At 36.2% G+C, this 22,844-nt stretch overlaps 1 long non-coding RNA gene across 1 annotated transcript; it reads left to right on the top strand.

The window, feature by feature from the left end:
• Positions 1-13,451: 13,451 nt before the first annotated feature.
• LOC128648151 (uncharacterized) lies at positions 13,452-20,127 on the top strand. Its single transcript, XR_008400521.1, has 3 exons — positions 13,452-13,587; positions 18,204-18,268; positions 20,085-20,127. It is a non-coding gene; the product is annotated as an uncharacterized LOC128648151 (long non-coding RNA).
• The last annotated feature ends 2,717 nt before the right edge of the window (positions 20,128-22,844 follow it).

The raw sequence follows: 22,844 nt of genomic DNA, 5'->3' as shown, positions 1-22,844 counted from the left end.
TAGATATAAAATGAGAATTAATTTAGGAAGGGAAAGTTAGTAATTTGTGCTTTATTTGTAATTTGAAAGTTTATAATTTTCACACAAAGTAAATGTAAAACTTTTTTTTGTTTTTCAAGGACAACATACCAAAGAAGACCAATCACAACACCAGCGTGGGCGCAACCACGATGGCTCTGTCATACAGTTTTCATAGTTATTTTGATTTCCTCACAAATAACTCTAGGTATTTATATCCTAATGCTCCATAAAGACATGGAAACACTGAAACTGAAGCAGCCATCATTCCCCAAAAAAGCATTTGGAATAAGAGGTAACAGCTGAACCTATTACCTAGAGTCTATTTTTTTAGTATATGTTATTTTCCAGCTATCTTATATAATAGCCTATTTTGTTTAACTTTTTTTTTTTTTTATTGAGGTTGTGCGAGAACAATACAACTTAAATTAAACAACACATCAATAAACAAATATAGATGTCACAGTTCAATTGAACAATATCCACATATGTTGAAAGATAAAATTCTCAATATGAAGTATCCTATTAAAAAAACCCAGAAAACTGGAACCTCGTTTTCTTAATTAGCAGTGTGAATGATCATATTTAAACCAATGAATCCGAATTAGTCTAGCATTAGACATGTTATGTATAAGCACAAATGAAAATACAGTTCTACTGCGTAGATAATATGGTAAGATAGATAAATAGAGATAGGTAGGTTGCGGCATAGACAAGAGAAGCCGCGTGGTTAGACCTCCTGAATTAGGAGGTTCATTATGAAGGGGGGGGGGGAGGTGGGGAATTGAAATCGATAGATAGAGTATGTAGCTAAGGAGGCATTTAAATTGTAGAATATCACAGGCAGGGCAGGTAAACCTCAAGTATAGGCTCATCAAACATTTTAGGTGAATATCAAGGCTAGTAACCTGGAGTCTGATAGGAAAGTTCTAACAATACTAGTGGTATATTATGGATTTTAGATCTGTTATTACCTTAGTAGACAATCAGGACCTTTATGGGTTTAATTATGAGAACGTAATAGGCAGCCTGTGCTGTTGCATTGGAAGACGGAGCTGATTAAACGCGGGGCTGATGTCATACTTGGCATATTGAAGTATAAAGTCTAAACTTAAATATTGGGCACAAGACATACAGCTCAGTTAAAATAATGCGGGTAAGGAAATCATAAATATTACTATTAGTGTAGGTCCAAAAAAATAAAAGTGTTACTTATATACATTGAATTACATTACGGTGTAAAACTATGTCTGAAACTATGGAGCTATGAATTTATAAAATATGAATATCCCGCTGCCCCAGCCGCTGACAGCAAGATGTCGTGTTTAGAAATCATAGGTAAATTCCAGATATATGTAGGAAGTATAATAAGCTGCAGACATATAGATATTATAAGATGAAGTGCTTAAATGTTATTTATATAACAATGGATATAAATAATCAGAGAGGGACCTGTAAGTGTAAAGTAGTATCCATACATGATAACTAGAGAGGTGATGGTCTGGCCCATTCAATATACATATGAATACATATACATAGCATAACATTCAATTTCTAATAATGCCCCAGTGAGTGTAGAAAAACATGTCAGGAATCAAACAAATTTGCCAAACAAATGTCCCATAAGCATAACCTCAAACATAAGATCACTCATATATAGGGACTACCTAGTTTCTGTGAAACAATCAATATGGAATTGCTAGGGTTACTAAAACATCAGGTCACCTTATAAACTCCTGAGTATTCGGTTATCACACCAAAAGTGCACCACAGGGATTGGTAGCAAACACTATGGGGTTATGCTTCTATGTCAGACTCACTATGCTATGGCAAGAATGAGAACCTTTATACAGTAAGTAGTAGTGGCAAGCTAAAAAAAATAAAAAATTAAAACAGATAACAGGCTCAACCAACGTGTAAACATGCGGGAAACTGAAGTAGGGACATTACCCTCCAGTAACAGGGCTGTATTTATGTCTCAAAAGTTCAACACAGGTTCCGCTCCAAATTCTTTTCACAGCTGTTTCAAAGCATCCTTATGAAATGTCCAGCATTACGCCTTAAGTATGTCTCAAGTCCCAGGCTGATTGGAGTCTCAATGTTTTTAGCCGACCCCCACTTTGCGGCGTGTCTCGTGAATAGAGGGCCCCACGAAACAACACAGTAAGTTGTAGCTGTCGCTTCTAAAGCAAGCAATGTCCATTTTTTGTAGAGCCCTGTCATCGGAACCCTCTAGGAGCAGAGTTCTGCGACCCCAATGCACCACATATCTTATGCCCTGTCGGTCAGTAGTAGGAACCGTAGGGCTGCTGGAGGGAGGAGGGCGCTGAGGCTGTAGGCTGAAAGGTAGGTCTGTGCAGATAAACAGGAGAGTCATGGGCGGACACCCCTGTATTGACATTCATTGGTAAGCTATTAGGAGACGGTAGGAAAGTTCCCTGTAGCATCCGGAATTCACCTGTCACGGGCCACCGCCAAGGAACCAATGCCTTCTCCCGTCCTAAGGTTGTGTCGGGAGAGTTCAGGATTATTGCAGCGTCTTGGAGTGGGCCGACAGCATCGGCAATGACGTTCTGACAAACCCTCTGCAGAATAGGTTTAGCGAGGTCAGGTTGTGGACAGAGTTGGTTGGCGCCATTTCTGCTGGAAGCTGCATACAGCCCCTCCATCAAGCTGGCGTGATGGTTTTCCAGCAGGCACCTCATTGCTTCTAGGAAATAGAGCGAAGACTCCATAATTCAGGCTAAGTTGAAACCCCTAAGGTGGAGTAGGGTTGCAGCTTCTTAGAGGCCTGCAGATAGAATGTAGTGTCTCCAAAATGTCTCCAAATTGGCGGTTCTCTCTCCCACCTCTGCAATATAGGGCAGTGACGGTTAATTGGAGCAGGCTCTCCAGGTCCCTAAAAGTTTATGAGAGCATAACACCAGTTCATAGGTCTATTCACAAATATGCTAAATACAAAAAAGTTGTTGTAGAATGTGAAAAGACCCCTAAATTAGGATCTTGGGCCCGGGAGCTGCACCAAAACACGTCTTGTTAGCTCTGTAGATGGCTCCACCCCCCCTTATAATTCTTTTTAATACACTAATTAACATAATATATATTTTACATATCCTCATATATTTATATGTGAACATTGTTTAAATTCTACATAGTTTCAGTTTGTATTTTTATCATTATGTGTAACTTTTTTCTGCATAACCTTAAATGCATTTTGAAATAGAATGCCTTTATTTATCAATATTCATTCGTCTTCTAAGATAACTGTTAAAGGGCTATGAAACAAAAATCAAAACTATTTTGTGATTCAGACAGAACATAAGTCTTAAAAAAGTTTCCAATTTACTTTTATTATCAAATTTGCTTTGTTCCCATTGTAATTCTTTGTTGAAGAGATACCTAGGTAGTTGTCTGGAGCACCGCATCTCAGGATGTAGTACTGCTTTTGTGTAACTTTTTATTTTTATTTTTCTTAACCACAACTCTGAGATTGCACTAAGGACTGAAGCCTAAATTTAGCTCAACTTGTAATATCAGTGTAATTAAAATGGGTCGCGAAAATATGATATCGCTTTTGCAAAACCCTATGCGTCTCACTTGTAATCTAGCCCTATGTGTGTTAAGATAATTAATGTAATAATCAGGGATCAGGATGAGTGTAGATTTTAATATGGAACGAAACATGATCCTGACTCATATACTGACATTTTACAGACATCCAGGACACACTGACACATTTTACACAGTCATCACTATAACTTTGATGTTAGCATCTCCTAGGAAAAAGCTAAACTTACAGTCACATCAGTTTCACAATGAAAAGTGATTCTTATTAAGGATCTGAATAATGACCTTAGCACTTGAAGTATGGGTATAGTACATTTTGAGTTGTTTCTGTGCACCTCCATAGAAGTGAGAGATTTAGCGCACCCATACTATATAACAAGAAGATGGTAATGTACTCTAGATTTTTGCTCAAGCACTAATACATTACTTTAAACTTGTAATAAAAACCCCAAAATAAAAGTACTATTGATTACATTTAAGTGATGTTTGTGCACAATAGTGTTATTTTTTTTATCTTCAGTAGTAAGTACAATTTATTTCATTGTTATATAAATGCTAGAATAATGTGCCACATTGATGTAGTATTTTTTAAACATCTAATTGTCCATTAGATTAAATGGATGAGATAGTGGGATGTTCCTACAAGCAGTTATTTTTGGCTATTGAAGTAATATCCCTGACCAAAAAAGAAGGATTTAATTTTTGTAGAAAATCATAAAGTATCCCTATGGTTCCGAGAGGAAATAAAAAGTTAATATGATATTAAACCCCATTTCTCAACTGATTTCTATGTTACATGCTACAAAAGAAGCTTCTGGCTTATGCTCAGATTCTAACCTGAAGGTGTGCCAACTCAACTGTACTAAAGCTGATGTGCATTAAGAAATACTTTAAATACCTTTGGTCTTCATTTAAATCTATCTATCTATTATATATCTCTATCTATCAATCAATATATCTATCTATCTATATTTCTATCATCTATCTATCTATCTATCTATCTATCTATCTATCTATCTATCTATCTATCTATCTATCAATATATCTATCGTTATTGAGAGAGAACGAGATTGCTTTTAAAGTAAAAATAACAGTAGTACTACTACTTTATTTTAACATGTGCTTTATTATACTTTTTGACCTAACATTTAACTTCTTAAACTTTTTAATTCTGTTTGACTTTTAACTTGTTACATGAGCAATCCGTTGCCATCCATTGAAAGTATGGGGCGCACTAAAGGAATGTCTGAATAAAACTACAGACTCAGAGAATAATCCAGTTCAGGAAGATTTAAAAGGAAAAATTAAAACCTCATCTTGAAATCAATGATGGAAAGTTTAGTATTGTGATATGATGCAAATTATAATATTTGATGATATGTATGGATAGCCTAATTATTTGTGATTAATCTAAGGTAAAATGTTTAATAAAGTCTTCCATACTTGTAGCACATTTTATTTTATAGAAACATTAATTATTGTGTTATAGCATATGTGTGTTATATCATGTTAGTTAAATGAATAAATATAGACTGTTTTAAATGTTTCCATCTTTAAATATGGTATATACACGTAAGGAGTGAGCAAATAGCCTTTTGAATGCAAGTAGAGATTGTTTTAATCATGTTGTGTATTATTCATACATATTGCAGCAGCAGGAATCAGACAGACGCAGTTATTGGCCAACTATGGGGTTGTGCAATATCCTAAATTTGTCTTTTTACTCGTGTCAGGTTAGTGTACAACTCATAATATGAGTGAAACCCAACGCACACAAAAACCCTACTTCTAGCACCATGAACGCTCGAGCTGCAGAGTTAAATAGTACTCCCCTTGTAATCTAGCCTTTAGTCTTTAATAGTCAGAAGGTAAGTTTTAACAAGGCTTATACAAGAAAGATGTAAGCTTGAAGTAAATTGAAAGGTTAAAGGTTCTATCTTAATCATGAAATGTTAATTTTAACATCCATGTCCCTCAAATAATTTGACCTTTGAACTATAGTTAAACACTTATAGATATATAAGTATTTATGATTTTACATTGATTTTTTTTCTCAAGTATTTTCATTTGTAAGTATTGGCTTGTCTAAAATCTTAGACATCAATTGATTTATTTTCCTTTGTAGTTTTAGGGTTAGATTACAAGTGGTGCGGTAAAATGCATTTTTTTGCTAGAGTTAGTAAAGCTCATAAATAATGTTATATAATTCTGCACATAGTGCATTATTTACATTATTTTTGAGGTTTACTGTCCCTTTAAGCTTTTTGCGCTAGTCGGGGTTGCACTGGTATTACAAGTTAAAAAAAACAACTTATTTTGCGCTAGCAGTAACCTGACATGTGCAAAATACTGAACATTCAGTATCATGTGCGTGTTCACATATTCCCCTATAGACATCCATGGAGAAAAAAAAGTGGGGGGAAAAAAAACTATTGCCCACACTCCCGCGCAAACATGATCGCATGTTCACAATTGACCTAACCCAACAGGAAAATATGAATATTACATATTCTAATGTTCTTAACATAACGGAACATGTTCTTTTTATTCCTAAAAAATATTTCTACATACAGGGAGTGCAGAATTATTAGGCAAGTTGTATTTTTGAGGATTCATTTTATTATTGAACAACAACCATGTTCTCAATGAACCCAAAAAACTAATTAATATCAAAGCTGAATATTTTTGGAAGTAGTTTTTAGTTTGTTTTTAGTTTTAGCTATTTTAGGGGGATATCTGTGTGTGCAGGTGACTATTACTGTGCATAATTATTAGGCAACTTAACAAAAAACAAATATATACCCATTTCAATTATTTATTTTTACCAGTGAAACCAATATAACATCTCAACATTCACAAATATACATTTCTGACATTCAAAAACAAAACAAAAACAAATCAGTGACCAATATAGCCACCTTTCTTTGCAAGGACACTCAAAAGCCTGCCATCCATGGATTCTGTCAGTGTTTTGATCTGTTCACCATCAACATTACGTGCAGCAGCAACCACAGCCTCCCAGACACTGTTCAGAGAGGTGTACTGTTTTCCCTCCTTGTAAATCTCACATTTGATGATGGACCACAGGTTCTCAATGGGGTTCAGATCAGGTGAACAAGGAGGCCATGTCATTAGATTTTCTTCTTTTATACCCTTTCTTGCCAGCCACGCTGTGGAGTACTTGGACACGTGTGATGGAGCATTGTCCTGCATGAAAATCATGTTTTTCTTGAAGGATGCAGACTTCTTCCTGTACCACTGCTTGAAGAAGGTGTCTTCCAGAAACTGGCAGTAGGACTGGGAGTTGAGCTTGACTCCATCCTCAACCCGAAAAGGCCCCACAAGCTCATCTTTGATGATACCAGCCCAAACCAGTACTCCACCTCCACCTTGCTGGCGTCTGAGTTGGACTGGAGCTCTCTGCCCTTTACCAATCCAGCCACGGGCCCATCCATCTGGCCCATCAAGACTCACTCTCATTTCATCAGTCCATAAAACCTTAGAAAAATCAGTCTTGAGATATTTCTTGGCCCAGTCTTGACGTTTCAGCTTGTGTGTCTTGTTCAGTGGTGGTCGTCTTTCAGCCTTTCTTACCTTGGCCATGTCTCTGAGTATTGCACACCTTGTGCTTTTGGGCACTCCAGTGATGTTGCAGCTCTGAAATATGGCCAAACTGGTGGCAAGTGGCATCTTGGCAGCTGCACGCTTGACTTTTCTCAGTTCATGGGCAGTTATTTTGCGCCTTGGTTTTTCCACACGCTTCTTGCGACCCTGTTGACTATTTTGAATGAAACGCTTGATTGTTCGATGATCACGCTTCAGAAGCTTTGCAATTTTAAGAGTGCTGCATCCCTCTGCAAGATATCTCACTATTTTTGACTTTTCTGAGCCTGTCAAGTCCTTCTTTTGACCCATTTTGCCAAAGGAAAGGAAGTTGCCTAATAATTATGCACACCTGATATAGGGTGTTGATGTCATTAGACCACACCCCTTCTCATTACAGAGATGCACATCACCTAATATGCTTAATTGGTAGTAGGCTTTCGAGCCTATACAGCTTGGAGTAAGACAACATGCATAAAGAGGATGATGTGGTCAAAATACTCATTTGCCTAATAATTCTGCACTCCCTGTATATCTGATGTTTTTTGAACAAATATATATTTATACCTATAGATATAGATGATTACATATAGATATATAGAGATATATAAAGGAATATCTTTTTATAAATAAATAGAACATACTCCCCTATTTACAAAACATTAGAATGTGAAATATTTACAGTTAAAGGGACAGTCTACACCAGAATTTTTATTGTTTTAAAAGATAGATAATCCCTTTATTACCCATTTCCCAGTTTTGCATAACTAACACAGTTATAATAATATACTTTTAACCTCTGTGATTATCTTGTATCTAAGCCTCTGAAAACTGCCCCTTTTTTCAGTTCTTTTGACAGACTTGTAGTCTAGCCAATCAGTGCCTGCTCCCAGATAACTTCTCGTGCACGAGCACAGTGTTATCTATATGAAATACGTGAACTAACACCCTCTAGTGGTGAAAAACTGTTAAAATGCAATCTGAAAGAGGTAGGCTTCAAGGTCTAAGAAATTAGCATATGAGCCTCCTAGGTTAAGCTTTCAACTAAGAATACCAAGGCCTAGATTTAGAGTTTTGTCGGTAACGACCCGTGTAGCTAACGCCGGCTTTTTTTCTGGCCGCACCATAAAAATAACTCTGGTATTGAGAGTCCACAGAAAGGCTGCGTTAGGCTCCAAAAAAGGAGCGTAGAGCATATTTAACGCAGCTTCAACTCTCGATACCAGAGTTGCTTACGCAAGCGGCCAGCCTCAAAAACGTGCTCGTGCACGATTCCCCCATAGGAAACAATGGGGCTGTTTGAGCTGAAAAAAAAACCTAACACCTGCAAAAAAGCCGCGTTCAGCTCCTAACGCAGCCCCATTGTTTGCTATGGGGAAACACTTCCTACGTCTGCACCTAACACTCTAACATGTACCCCGAGTCTAAAGACCCCTAACCTTACACTTATTAACCCCTATTCTGCCGCCCCCGCTATCGCTGACACCTGCATATTATTATTAACCCCTAATCTGCCGCTCCATAAACCGCCGCTACTTACATTATCCTTATGTACCCCTAATCTGCTGCCCCTAACACCGCCGACCCCTATATTATATTTATTAACCCCTAATCTGCCCCCCACAACGTTGCCTCCACCTACCTACACTTATTAACCCCTAATCTACCGAGCGGACTTCACTGCTATTATAATAAAGTTATTAACCCCTAATCCGCCTCACTAACCCTATAATAAATAGTATTAACCCCTAATCTGCCCTCCCTAAGTTAAATTAAGTTAAATATAATTTTAATCTATCGAAATTAATTAACTCTTATTAAATAAATTATTCCTATTTAAAGCTAAATACTTACCTATAAAATAAACCCTAATATAGCTACAATATAAATTATAATTACATTGTAGCTATTTTAGAATTAATATTTATTTTACAGGCAACTTTGTAATTGTTTTAACCAGGTACAATAGCTATTAAATAGTTAAGAACTATTTAATAGTTACCTAGTTAAAATAATAACAAAATTACCTGTAAAATAAATCCTAACCTAAGTTACAATTAAACCTAACACTATACTATCATTAAATTAATTAAATAAACTACCTACAATTACCTACAATTAAACCTAACACTACACTATCAATACATTAATTAAATACAATACCTACAAATAACTACAATGAAATAAACTATCTAAAGTACAAAAAATGAAAAAGAACTAAGTTACAAAAATAAAAAAATATTTACAAACATAAGAAAAATATTACAACAATTTTAAACTAATTACACCTACTCTAAGCCCCCTAATAAAATAACAAAGACCCCCAAAATAACAAAATGCCCTACCCTATTCTAAATTACTACATTTCAAAGCTCTTTTACCTTACCAGCCCTGAACAGGGCCCTTTGCGGGGCATGCCCCAAGAAGTTCAGCTCTTTTGCCTGTAAAAAATAAAACATGCAATACCCCCCCCAACATTACAACCCACCACCCACATACCCCTAATCTAACCCAAACCCCCCTTAAATAAACCTAACACTGAGCCCCTGAAGATCTTCCTACCTTGTCTTCACCCTACCAGGTTCACCGATCCATCCTGAAGAGCTCCTCCAATGTCCTGATCCAAGCCCAAGCGGGGGGCTGAAGAGGTCCATGATCCGGCTGAAGTCTTCATCCAAGCGGGAGCTGAAGAGGTCCATGATCCGGATGAAGTCTTCATCCAAGCGGGAGCTGAAGAGGTCCATGATCCGGATGAAGTCTTCTATCAACGGCATCTTCAATCTTCTTTCTTCCGGATCCATCTTGCAGACCTCCGACGCGGAACATCCTCTTCTCCCGACGCCTACTAGACGAATGACGGTTCCTTTAAGGGACGTCATCCAAGATGGCGTCCCTCGAATTCCGATTGGCTGATAGGATTCTATCAGCCAATCGGAATTAAGGTAGGAATATTCTGATTGGCTGATGGAATCAGCCAATCAGAATCAAGTTCAATCCGATTGGCTGATTCGATCAGCCAATCAGATTGAGCTTGCATTCTATTGGCTGTTCCGATCAGCCAATAGAATGCAAGCTCAATCTGATTGGCTGATTGGATCAGCCAATCGGATTGATCTTGATTCTGATTGGCTGATTCCATCAGCCAATCAGAATATTCCTACCTTAATTCCGATTGGCTGATAGAATCCTATCAGCCAATCGGAATTCGAGGGATGCCATCTTGGATGACGTCCCTTAAAGGAACCGTCATTTGGCTAGTAGGCGTCGGGAGAAGAGGATGTTCCGCGTCGGAGGTCTGCAAGATGGATCCGGAAGAAAGAAGATTGAAGATGCCGTTGATAGAAGACTTCATCCGGATCATGGACCTCTTCAGCTCCCGCTTGGATGAAGACTTCATCCGAATCATGGACCTCTTCAGCTCCCGCTTGGATGAAGACTTCATCCGGATCATGGACCTCTTCAGCTCCCGCTTGGATGAAGACTTCAGCCGGATCATGGACCTCTTCAGCCCCCCGCTTGGGCTTGGATCAGGACATCGGAGGAGCTCTTCAGGACGGATCGGTGAACCTGGTAGGGTGAAGACACGGTAGGATGATCTTCAGGGGCTTAGTGTTAGGTTTATTTAAGGGGGGTTTGGGTTAGATTAGGGGTATGTGGTTGGTGGGTTGTAATGTTGGGGGGGGTATTGTATGTTTTTTTTTACAGGCAAAAGAGCTGAACTTCTTGGGGCATGCCCCGCAAAGGGCCCTGTTCAGGGCTGGTAAGGTAAAAGAGCTTTGAAATGTAGTAATTTAGAATAGGGTAGGGCATTTTGTTATTTTGGGGGTCTTTGTTATTTTATTAGGGGGCTTAGAGTAGGTGTAATTAGTTTAAAATTGTTGTAATATTTTTCTTATATTTGTAAATATTTTTTTATTTTTTGTAACTTAGTTCTTTTTTATTTTTTGTACTTTAGTTAGTTTATTTCATTGTAGTTATTTGTAGGTATTGTATTTAATTTATTTATTGATAGTGTAGTGTTAGGTTTAATTGTAGATAATTATAGGTATTTTATTTAATTAATTTATTGATAGTGTAGTGTTAGGTTTAATTGTAACTTAGGTTAGGATTTATTTTACAGGTAAATTTGTAATTATTTTAACTATTTTAGCTATTAAATAGTTCTTAACTATTTAATAACTATTGTACCTCGTTAAAATAATTACAAAGTTGCCTGTAAAATAAATATTAATCCAAAAATAGCTACAATGTAATTATAATTTATATTGTAGCTATATTAGGATTTATTTTACAGGTAAGTATTTAGCTTTAAATAGGAATAATTTATTTAATAAGAGTTAATTAATTTTGTTAGATTAAAATTATATTTAATTTAGGGGGGTGTTAGTGTTAGGGTTAGACTTAGCTTTAGGGGTTAATACATTTATTAGAATAGCGGTGAGCTCCGGTCAGCAGATTAGGGGTTAATAATTGAAGTTAGGTGTTGGCGATGTTAGGGAGGGCAGATTAGGGGTTAATACTATTTATTATAGGGTTAGTGAGGCGGATTAGGGGTTAATAACTTTATTATAGTAGCGGTGCGGTCCGCTCGGCAGATTAGGGGTTAATAAATGGAGGCGACGTTGTTGGGGGCAGATTAGGGGTTAATAAATATAATATAGGGGTCGGCGGTGTTAGGGGCAGCAGATTAGGGGTACATAGCTATAATGTAGGTGGCGGCGCTTTGCGGTCGGCAGATTAGGGGTTAATTATTGTAGGTAGCTGGCGGCGACGTTGTGGGGGGCAGATTAGGGGTTAATAAATATAATATAGGGGTCGGCGGTGTTAGGGGCAGCAGATTAGGGGTACATAAGTATAACGTAGGTGGCGGTCGGCAGATTAGGGGTTAAAAAAATTTAATCGAGTGGCGGCAATGTGGGGGGGCCTCAGTTTAGGGGTACATAGGTAGGTTATGGGTGTTAGTGTACTTTAGAGTACAGTAGTTAAAAACTTTATGAACCGGCGTTAGCCCAGAAAGCTCTTAACTACTGACTTTTTTCCTGCGGCTGGAGTTTTGTCGTTAGAGTTCTAACGCTCACTTCAGCCACGACTCTAAATACCGGAGTTAGAAAGATCCCATTGAAAAGATAGGATACGCAATTGGCGTAAGGGGATCTGCGGTATGGAAAAGTCGCGGCTGAAAAGTGAGCGTTAGACCCTATTTTGAGTGACTCCAAATACCGGAGTTAGCCTAAAACCAGCGTTAGGAGCCTCTAACGCTGGTTTTCACGGCTAACGCCAAACTCCAAATCTAGGCCCAAGAGAACAAAGCAAAATTGGTGATAAAAGTAAATTGGAAAATTGTTTAAAATTACATGCTCTATCTGAATCATGAAAGTTTATTGTGGCCTAGACTGTCCCTTTAATACACAGTTAAATATATATATATATATATATATATATATATATATATATATATATATATATATATATATATATATACTGTATATATATTCATACATACAAATACAGTTTTAGCAATGTACCTGTATATATCTCTATGTTAAAATCCTTTGGCAGCTTATTTTTTTCTAACACCCGAGATCTCATATCTTTGAGCCTTTATACCATTTTTGTGCAATATTTTTGTAATAATTTTTATTAGATGGTGTTATTATGAGTGTAACTGTACTTTGTAATGTATTTTTGAAGTGTGTTTTTAATTTTGTAAAACAGTTAACCACAGCCCTGAGATCGTGGTAAAATGGTAATCGCTCAACTTGTAATATCAGCGCAATTGAAAATGCTTGCAATAACACAATATCACTTGCACAAAAACTTTTGCACCTCACTTAAAATTTGATCTAAATTAGTATTCATTAAATCTTCTGCCACTTAGGGGCCGATTTAACATGCACCGAATGGTGCCTAATGCACCTTCAGGCTCGCCGAAAACAGGAGTTAAGAAGCATCGGTCTTAAGACCGCTGCTCCTTAACTTATCCGCTGCCTCTGTGGCTGCGGACATCAATCCGCCCGATTGAATACAATCGGGTTGATTGACACCCTCTGCCATAGTTTCCAACTGTCCCGTTTTTGCCGGGACAGTCCCGGAATTTGGGACCCAGTCCCAGCCATTTAAATGTCCCGGCAACCGTTTTGTGGGTTATAAATCACTTGAGTTAACTGACAGTGTTTTGTTAATAAAGTTTGTTATATTAAAAAAAAAAAAAAAAGTCAGTTTCTCCTCCCCGTCAGCTGGCTGTGCAGTGACATCACATTTGGCACAGGTAACGGTTGTTGATGTGCCTCTGATTGATACCTCCGTGCAGCGTGTAACTGGTGTGATGGTAAACAGCACGACTCCTTAGTCTCCTGATCTGCACGGTGTAAGCCAGTTTATTATCTTAAATACACAAAGGTATTTTATTTTTTAAAGCGTATTGTGTCTCAGTCTCGCTTTTTTATTCCTCACCCCCAGCAATATATTTGTCCCTTCATATGCAAGTAAAAATATAGCCCCAGATAAAGTTTTCCATTATTCTCGCAGTTAACGTTGTCTGCTACTGTTTTACTGTTCATGAAGTATAGTTTTACTTTATTCTGAACAAATTTATCATTTAAATAATTCAGCATTTACCATTTATATAGTACACTACAGAAGCCAACTTGCAAATACTGTATGTGCTTCCTTGAAAGTTATTATTTAGATGGGAAAATAAACTGTACAACAACATCAGGGAACTGAATGCTGCGCATAACAAAAATGCATTCCTTGTGATCACCAGACGATGCAGAGAGCATATCCCACGGTGTCAGTGTTTGGGAGGAATGCCTGTCAGCTGCTGGGGTCTCATAATTTATTTTAGATCACGGAGTTCTGAGGAGGTAACAAAAGTCACCTATTAACTTGTTGCTGTCTGAGTTAAATTGCGTGTGAGCTGCATGTGAGATAGAAATGGTGGATGAATTATTAGAACAAATATGGGACTTTTATGGCACTTAATTAACCTTTACTATTACAAAGCACAGCATGTGAGCACCTCAGTGAAATGGTGATACATACAGGGGAGAGATTAATTTACTTAAACAAGACAAACCCCTAAGTGATTAACTCCTTGCTTCCAGAGATGCTGTGGTGCACAGAGGGTAATTCTGTCTGGCATATGAAAGGTTACAAATATATTGCACTCAAATTTTTTTCTCCCTCTAAATCCAACTTGTACAGACCTTTTTATCTCCACAAATATAGCTTGGAGTTGTGCAAACATGTATTTTTTTCTACATTCCAGTTACATGTAAACATATTAAAAATGTAAATTCTGCTAGCTATAACTGTTAATGATCAATAATTGCTTCTCTTGACCTCCCTTACTTCACCTATAACTGCTCCCTATGTCTCCTCCACTAACTGCTCCTCATGTCCCCTCCCTAACTGCACTTATAATTGCTCCCCATGTCCTTTCCCCTAACTGCACCTATAACTGCTCCTCATGTCCCCTCCCCTAACTGCTCCCTATGTCCCCTCCCCTAACTACACCTATAACTGCTCCTCATGTCCCCTCCCCTAACTGCTCCATATGTCCCCTCCCCTAACTGCACCTATTACTGCTCTTCATGTCCCCTCCCCTAACTGCTCCCTAAGTCCCCTCCCCTAACTACACCTATAACTGCTCCATATGTCCCCTCCCCTAACTGCACCAATAACTGCTCCCCATGTTATATATAATATTGTATATATATTAAAGTCAGACTGCTAATTTCTTAATACAAAGCCACAGAATGTGACTTTTGTTTGAATGATCCATTTTGAGTCTGCACAGGAGTGAGACATAAGGGCATGTAATCTTTTAAACTGGTTCTTTATGGATCTTTTTTCCCCCACCATAATAAATAGGCGGAGCTTAATTATGCTAATTATGTGGGTTTGGCAAAGTGGGCGGAGCTTTAAGGCAGGGTGTGTGGTAAAAATGTCAATGCAGGTAATTGATAGCTGCAAAGTGTCCCTGGAAATATTTTGCAAATGTTGGCAACTATGCCTCTGCTAGCGGCCGATTGGCAGCGTATCTGCAGGGGGCAGCATTGCACAAGTAGTTCACCAAAAATGTGCAATGTTAAATACCGACTTTGTATGGTGTCGGCATTTAGCGATGCAGGGCGGACATGATTTGCTATAGCGAATCATGTCCACCCGGGGTATGATAAATCTACCCCTTAGTCTTGTCTAAATTACCGTATTTAACCAAGCATACATACTTTAAATATGCTGATGGCTGAATTAATATTATTATATAATTTATTTATGAAGGCAAAAATTTATTTCATACATGACTATTGTCTGAACTTTTGATGCAAGATCCGTAGAGTACAGTACAGTATTTTGTAGTAAACTTTAAGAAGATTATTTTAAAAAAGTAAAATTTTTCCTTAGCCATTTTTATAATGTCATAATTTATCACCAATAATATGATAGCTACTTAGTAATTGTTTTGTCTAATTGTTTATATAAGTTAATAATCTGCCAAGTAAAAATCACATTTTTCGACACTTGTTATCTGGGTCGATATTGTGAATCCAACTTAAACTGACATTGAAAATGGTTGCATTGCAGTTCTTTTGAATTAACCCCATTGTATAGCGTTTAAGGAAAATGATTTGCATGTGTGAGATTAACCTACTGCAATCCAAATCCATCCAGGTCACTGTTAAACAATATAAATATTATTTATACATAGATATGATGGGTATACTGGGCATGCTTGCTCAATGATTATATTGACACTGTTAATATTTTAATAGTATTTTTTACAATATTTCCAATTATAGTTTAAAAAGCCCAATTTTCCGTTTGGCAAGATAGATGTCTAAAGTAAAGAGGAACAATACTTGTTTATAGCTATGTGCATTTGTATCCTTTGTGTGGATCTGAATGTGGAAGTAAGCAGCCACTCATTCCCTTCAGATATTTTTGTAACTAGATTGATTCCTGTAAAAGATTCTCAATTTAAGATCTGGATTTGCACAGTTTTTAGAGTAAGGATCATTTACAGGAAACAATGCAATTAAGAAAATATCAGAAGGGAACGAGCGGCTGTTTACTTCTGTATTTGTATCCTCTCGAAGGATCCAAATGCACATCCCTACTGGTTTCTATTTGAAGGAAGTGGCACAATTTATCTCATCTTCTAAAATGAAATTTAAACCTTGAAATCACTCAATTCCAATAATGTAGATGCAAACATGTTGTGCAAAAAGGATTGTGCCTTCGTAACCATGCTTTGAAAGCACCTTTGTGACCAGGATTTCAATAATATAGCTACAGAAACTGGAAACCGCACTGTTGAGAATGGATTTGGTCCTTGTGGTAAGAAGTGATCCCATTTTAAAGCCTGCTTATAAATACTCCTGTAATGAAAGCAACAATTGTGACAAGTGTGAATTAGAAACAAGCATTTACAAAAAGTGATTGCTACATGCCATTTCTAGATGTTAGAGTCCCGATCTCACTTTTCCTGAAGCTATCCAGTATATTACGTATATAGGGCCAGATTACAAGTGGAGCTCTAAATATCACTTTCAAAAAAGTGATATTTGCACTCCACTGTGTAATAGCAGCGCACACTATTGTGCGCTGTTATTACAACTTAACAGCAATGCGGACACGACCTTGCATTCACATTGCTTGGCAGTATTGCGCTCACAAGAGCGCACTTCCATGGGCTCATTTGGGAGCCTCGTTCTGATGCCTAAGAGACAACGTCAGAACCTCGTGCAGTGAAGGGGGTAAGTAGCGCAGCGATGGGCAGCAGTTAGTAAATACATATGTATATGCTGATATACGGGCATATCTCGGAGATATTGCGGGTTTGGTTCCAGACCATCGCAATAAAGCGAATATAGCATTAAAGTGAGTCACATTCACTTTTTTTGTTTCCCAGTGCAAAAAAAGGTTATATTTATACTATTGTAGTCTATTAAGTGTGCAATAGCATTATGTCTAAGAAAACAATGTACAACCCTTAATTAGAAATACTTTATTGCTAAAAAATGCTAACCATCATCTGAGCCTTCAGTGAGTCATAATCTTTTTGCTGGTGGTGTATGTATATTTACTGGGAACACACAGTTCCCATAGACTGCAATGTAAATGCAATTTTCACCCTACTTACATGCTTTACAGCGAGTTTGCGGTAGCAATAACCGTCCACTTGTAATGGCAGATTAATTATCATGCGCTCACAAATGGACAGATTTGGCCATTTGTGGCTGCGCGATAATTTAGTGCTCCACTTGTAATTTAGCCCCAAATATATATATATAAATTTGCAAACACATATGTAAATGTTATGTAAATGTTTGTTCTGCCCACTGAAGATAGACTATAAAATTGTGATGAATAGAGCTTTTATAAACATCTGCAAAAAAAACACTAAAATGTCATCTGTGAATGCATTTAAAAATGTAAATATGGCCAGTTCAGGACTTTATCAAGGGGCTTTAGGTGTCAATTTTGATAGGTATAAAATAGTTTGAAAACTTTATAAAAAAAAGTTGAGAATAATTTCGAATCCATGTTATCCATGTCCAAGAAATGGCGAAAATCCACTACTGTAATTGCTTTGAAAAAGGTGCCATTTTCCATCTTAAAACCAACAAAAAACAACAACAAAGATGGCATCAGAACCTTGCACAGCAAAGTGGGTAAGTAGCGCAGCGATGGGCAGAAGTTAATAAATATATATGTATATGCTGATATACATATATATTTATTTAGGTGTCAAATTTGATAAGTATAAAATGGTTTGAAAACTTTATAAAAAGTTTTGAGAATAATTTTGACTCCATGTTATGGTCCAAGAAATGGCCAAAACCCACCATTGTAATTGCTTTGAAAAAAGTGCCATTTTCTCGCTTAAAACCAACTAAAAAAAAAAAAAAAAACATTGAACGCTATATTTCTTATTGATATTTACTGTGTTTTATAACGTAGTATGTTCAAATGGTCTAGAAGGATTACTAATGGCATTTCCTTTGCAGATGACCTTAAACCCATCAACATTAATAATACAATCAGTACAACATCTGAAAACGTAACTTATATGGTAAGATTTATTTTTTTATTTCTTCTGGTCAAACAAATATTATTTTTTACATATTATTAAGCTAAAAGGTGTATCTAAATGATGTGCCTTAAAGTACAAATGCTAGGATTTACTATTGAAACAAATAAAGGGCACTTTCATTCATGAAGTATAAGATACTTCATGTAGAAAGCGCCTTTATTTGATTCAATCACTTGCCGCTCTTAGCTCCTACATCAGAACACGGCTAAAAAAATTTTTGCTAAGAGGTGACGTTTTCACTTCTTAGCCAATAGCAGTGCGGTAAATCCGGCTCCCATGGGCACCAAGCCGGATTTACCACACTGCTATTGGCTAAGAGGTGAAAATGTCACCTCTTAGCCAAAAAATGTTTTAGCCGTGGGATGCTGTAGCAGCTAAAAACGGCGATCGATTGAATCAAATAAAGGAGCTTTCTACATGAAGTATCTTATACTTCATGAATGAGAGTCCCCTTTATTTGTTTCAATAGTAAATCCTAGCGTTTGTACAACGATAGGGTTTACTTTCACTTTAAGACTCCAAACAACTGATCATATGACCCAGAAACTGATCATATGACCCAGCATAAAAAATTAGATCACATATTGCCTAGATCACATATTGCCTTTAAAACAGAATCTCTCTATCATTCTAATGAATAGGACTGAATTAAAGGGCAAACCTATTAGAATTAAAATTAAGACAATTGGTAACATTCAGAAGAATCAAAGATAAAGATATAAATACATCATTATTATGATGAAAAATCACATAAATGGAATAAGACAGTATATTATCTAGCTCACAAACATATCTAGCTTTTACCAATATGACTAAATAAAGAAAACACCAGATTCAAATTCCATGTGGAATTGGCAAGAAAATAAAGAAAACATAGGAGAATTAAGGGGAAAATGATGCATTGTTTTGCATACAACAACAGATGATGAAGCAGGAGACTGGAAAATTAAAAAAATGTTATTTCTACCTACCAAAACAATAATAATAACCACAAACTAAGTCATTGGTAGTCAAGATGGAACCAAAGGGATTGCATTTCTGATATTTTGAAACATTCTGATGTTCTAGGAATTACTACTACATGTATTAATACAATTTAAATGCTTAGGAAATCTATTTGGAGATTTTTGATTATGGAACATAATTTGGTATATTAGTTTAAAAAAGTATAATTTCAATACACCATTACTATTTTTGCATCTGTTATATAACACACATATCTACTTTTATATACAATAATAATAATAATAATAATAATAGGAAAGAGGTGGCACTCACTGGTCTTTCCAAAGTGTACTTTAATAGAACAAAGTGACGTTTTGGGGACACACTCCCCTTCCTCTGAGGAATAGTGTGTCCCCGAAACGTCACTTTGTTCTATTAAAGTACAATTTGGAAAGACCAGTGAGTGCCGCCTCTTTCCTATTATATTCAACCGTTGGCACCCTGGCGTTTGCTGTTGTGGTGAGAGTGCTCTTTTTTGAATTTTATATATATATATATATATATATATATATATATATATATATATATATATATATATATATATATACTTTTATATACACATATACACTGTATCATTATACTTCAAAGTGCAATAGATATTTATCGCAATATTAAGCCAAAATAATGTTGAAAAAAATGGTCAGAAAATGAAATGTAATAAGGGTAAGCAAAATGGTGTTTATCACATTCAACAGTTAAAAGAAAAGTCTTTTAATCATTTGGTGAAATACTTGTATGTAATTATTTGTGTATTTTTTTATTTATGTTGGAACAAAACAAACGTATTCAGCATGACCATACTGGAGTGGAACTTGTCAATCTACAGAAAAAAGCTAACACATTCGAAATGGTGAGTATGAAAAAAGCTTAATGTAAAGTCAATATATTTTAAATACAAATGAATACTGAATTCAAGCAGTGAATTATTTTTTTATTATTATTTTTTTTTTATGTTTGGATGACTTCTCTGTGCCAACAGGATTAATCAGAGAAAAACAATTTGCTCACTTTATGGGCACATGAAATATCTTCCAAGTATTTCAACACTGATTAAAATATGACAGAACATATGAAGAGACATTTGTTCAGCAATAAGTAGATACAAATTATGCATTTTTATGTCTAAAATAAATTCTATGCCTCGCACTCTTCTCTATATTTAGAGTTTTCAATTCAAGTCAATAGTATTAACAAAATGCTATAACGGCTGTTAAACCCTGTTTATTCTTAATGGGCCTGTAAAAAATGTACTGGCACTGAAACATGTAAGATACATATAATAAACAAAACAATACATAGTTGATTAAACTGCTGATTATTCATTTTACATAATGATCAGAAACACATTTACAATCATTATAATTTTAGAATATGAAATCGGTGAAAAGAATTGTTTCCAGTCATGAAGAAGACCTGAAAGTTCTACAGGCACAAATTGGAGAAATGAAGGTACAATCAGTATAATAAAAGATTTAGTTAAATAATGCTCATTTTAATGCTGGTAATTTCTGCTGAATTTGTTTCTTTACTAATCCAATTTATTATGAGTAAAAATATGATGAGTCTTACACTTTTGCTTTGTTTTATCCAGGTTATAAATAAAACCAAGAAATACTTATACCCCTGTATTTTAGAGAACATTATGTGTTCTGGTTAGTACAGTGCAGAATGTAGAGATATAATGCACAAATTTAAACCGACATGCTGTGAAGAGTTTGGGATGTCATTTTTTGACTAGCTATAAATTTTACCTTGAAAGTTTTATTTCAGAAGAGAGCTACATTTCCTGGAAGCTATTTGATTAATTAAAGAAGCAGAGTTTAACTTTAATTTAATGTGTAAAATGTAATTTTAATCTTAGACTGTAGGGCACAATTTTTTTTAAATTGACTGACATGGAATCAAATTTCATAGAAACTGTCACATGAGAGGACCTCACTCAAGTCATTAAAAAGAGGGAATAAACCTAGAAGGTCACTGTGGGATGAGATGCCCCCCAAAGAAAGTAAATAAGCTCTCTGAAATAGAGAATTGCAGGGGAGAACAAATTTACAAGGGAGCAACTGTCACTGATAACAAAACTTTTTTTTTTTCAAGCAAATACAAATCAAACTACAGTATTTTACATTACCTTGTACTTGCTTCTGTTATCACGTGCATAGCTTATTCTGTCAGTGCACTGTGTAAACACTCTAGCCTACATTTGGTGGGATAAAACAGTGACGCTTGCAAGCATAAAATGATTAGATTAAATAAAACCAGACCTGTGAGAGAACTTCAAACACGCAATAGAAATTTAGATTTTTTTTACTTTTTATTACTATTTTAATGTTATGCTTTGAATATATAGCACAGTAAAGATTTTAGGCTAGATTTGAAGTGGAGCGCTATATAGCTCTTTCACTCACATACAAACACCGCCAGAAGTAAACTTTTCATGTGTGGATTATCATGTGTATTATAAGCTGAATGTAAATGGTTTCTGCATGAGAAAAGTTGATGTGTGCTAACTTCAGGACTTTGGATATAGCAACACACTAACTTCTTTTACCCATAGACTTCAATGGTGTGCATTATTGGAGTGTGCTCAACTCGAAGGTAGTTATGCATATTTTACATTCCAATGTTCTTCACATAGAAGAAACTGTTCTTTTTATTTTAAATATATATATATATAATATATATATATATATATATATATATATATATATATATATATATATATAATTACAATAGTAGAGAGAAAGATCAGCACTCACCAACTGTTGCAACCACTTAGTGCACGGCCAGTAAATATATAAAACAATATACACTGCAAAGAGACAATACCTGGTGTAGATCCATGGAGTCCCACAGCAAAGAAAGCCAGCACACGAGATTTGAAAAATCACCCTCTTTAATGCCAAAATAGCATAACGTTTCAGCTCCCACTGGAGCCTTGGTCACATGCAGCAGTTCACAAAGGAAAATCAGGCATGCACTAGGCTGTATGCTTTTACTTTAAACTTCATATGTGCACAAGTTAGCATGCCACTTGTAATCAATCCAATAGTAAATACAAGTTTTACTGTATTTGTAAGATTTGTATTGTATAAAAAGATAATGCTTTTACTACCTGTGATGAGAGTGGGAGGTGACATCACCGGTTGGGGGCGTGGATTATAGCCGTTATTGTCTATGTCACAGTTACCAAGTTAGATGTGTTGTACAAGCTGTATACGTCTCTGCTCTCCAATAAAATAGCATTGCACCTTCTATGCTGTGTCCTACATCTCATGACATGGTGTCAGAAGTACTTGCCTGCGTTTCTGTTTCCTGAGTAATGATGATGTCGAAATTTACCCCACCTGAGCCTTTTGATTTCTCTCAGCCTGCAGCTTGGACCACATGGCATCAGCGGTTTCAAAGCTTCAGGATTGCTTCCAAGCTGGACAAGGAGAGTGGTGAAGTTCAAGTTTATTATCTTTTATACTCTATGGGGAAAGATGTCGAGCCAGTGTTCAATGCCTTTACTTTCCAAGAAGGGGAATAATTTGACTTTGAAATAGTT

This window comes from Bombina bombina, chromosome 2 (assembly GCF_027579735.1).
Source record: "Bombina bombina isolate aBomBom1 chromosome 2, aBomBom1.pri, whole genome shotgun sequence".
Lineage (NCBI taxonomy): Eukaryota > Metazoa > Chordata > Amphibia > Anura > Bombinatoridae > Bombina > Bombina bombina.
Note: the sequence above shows the minus strand (reverse complement) of the source record. Positions and strands in the feature narration are given on the sequence as shown.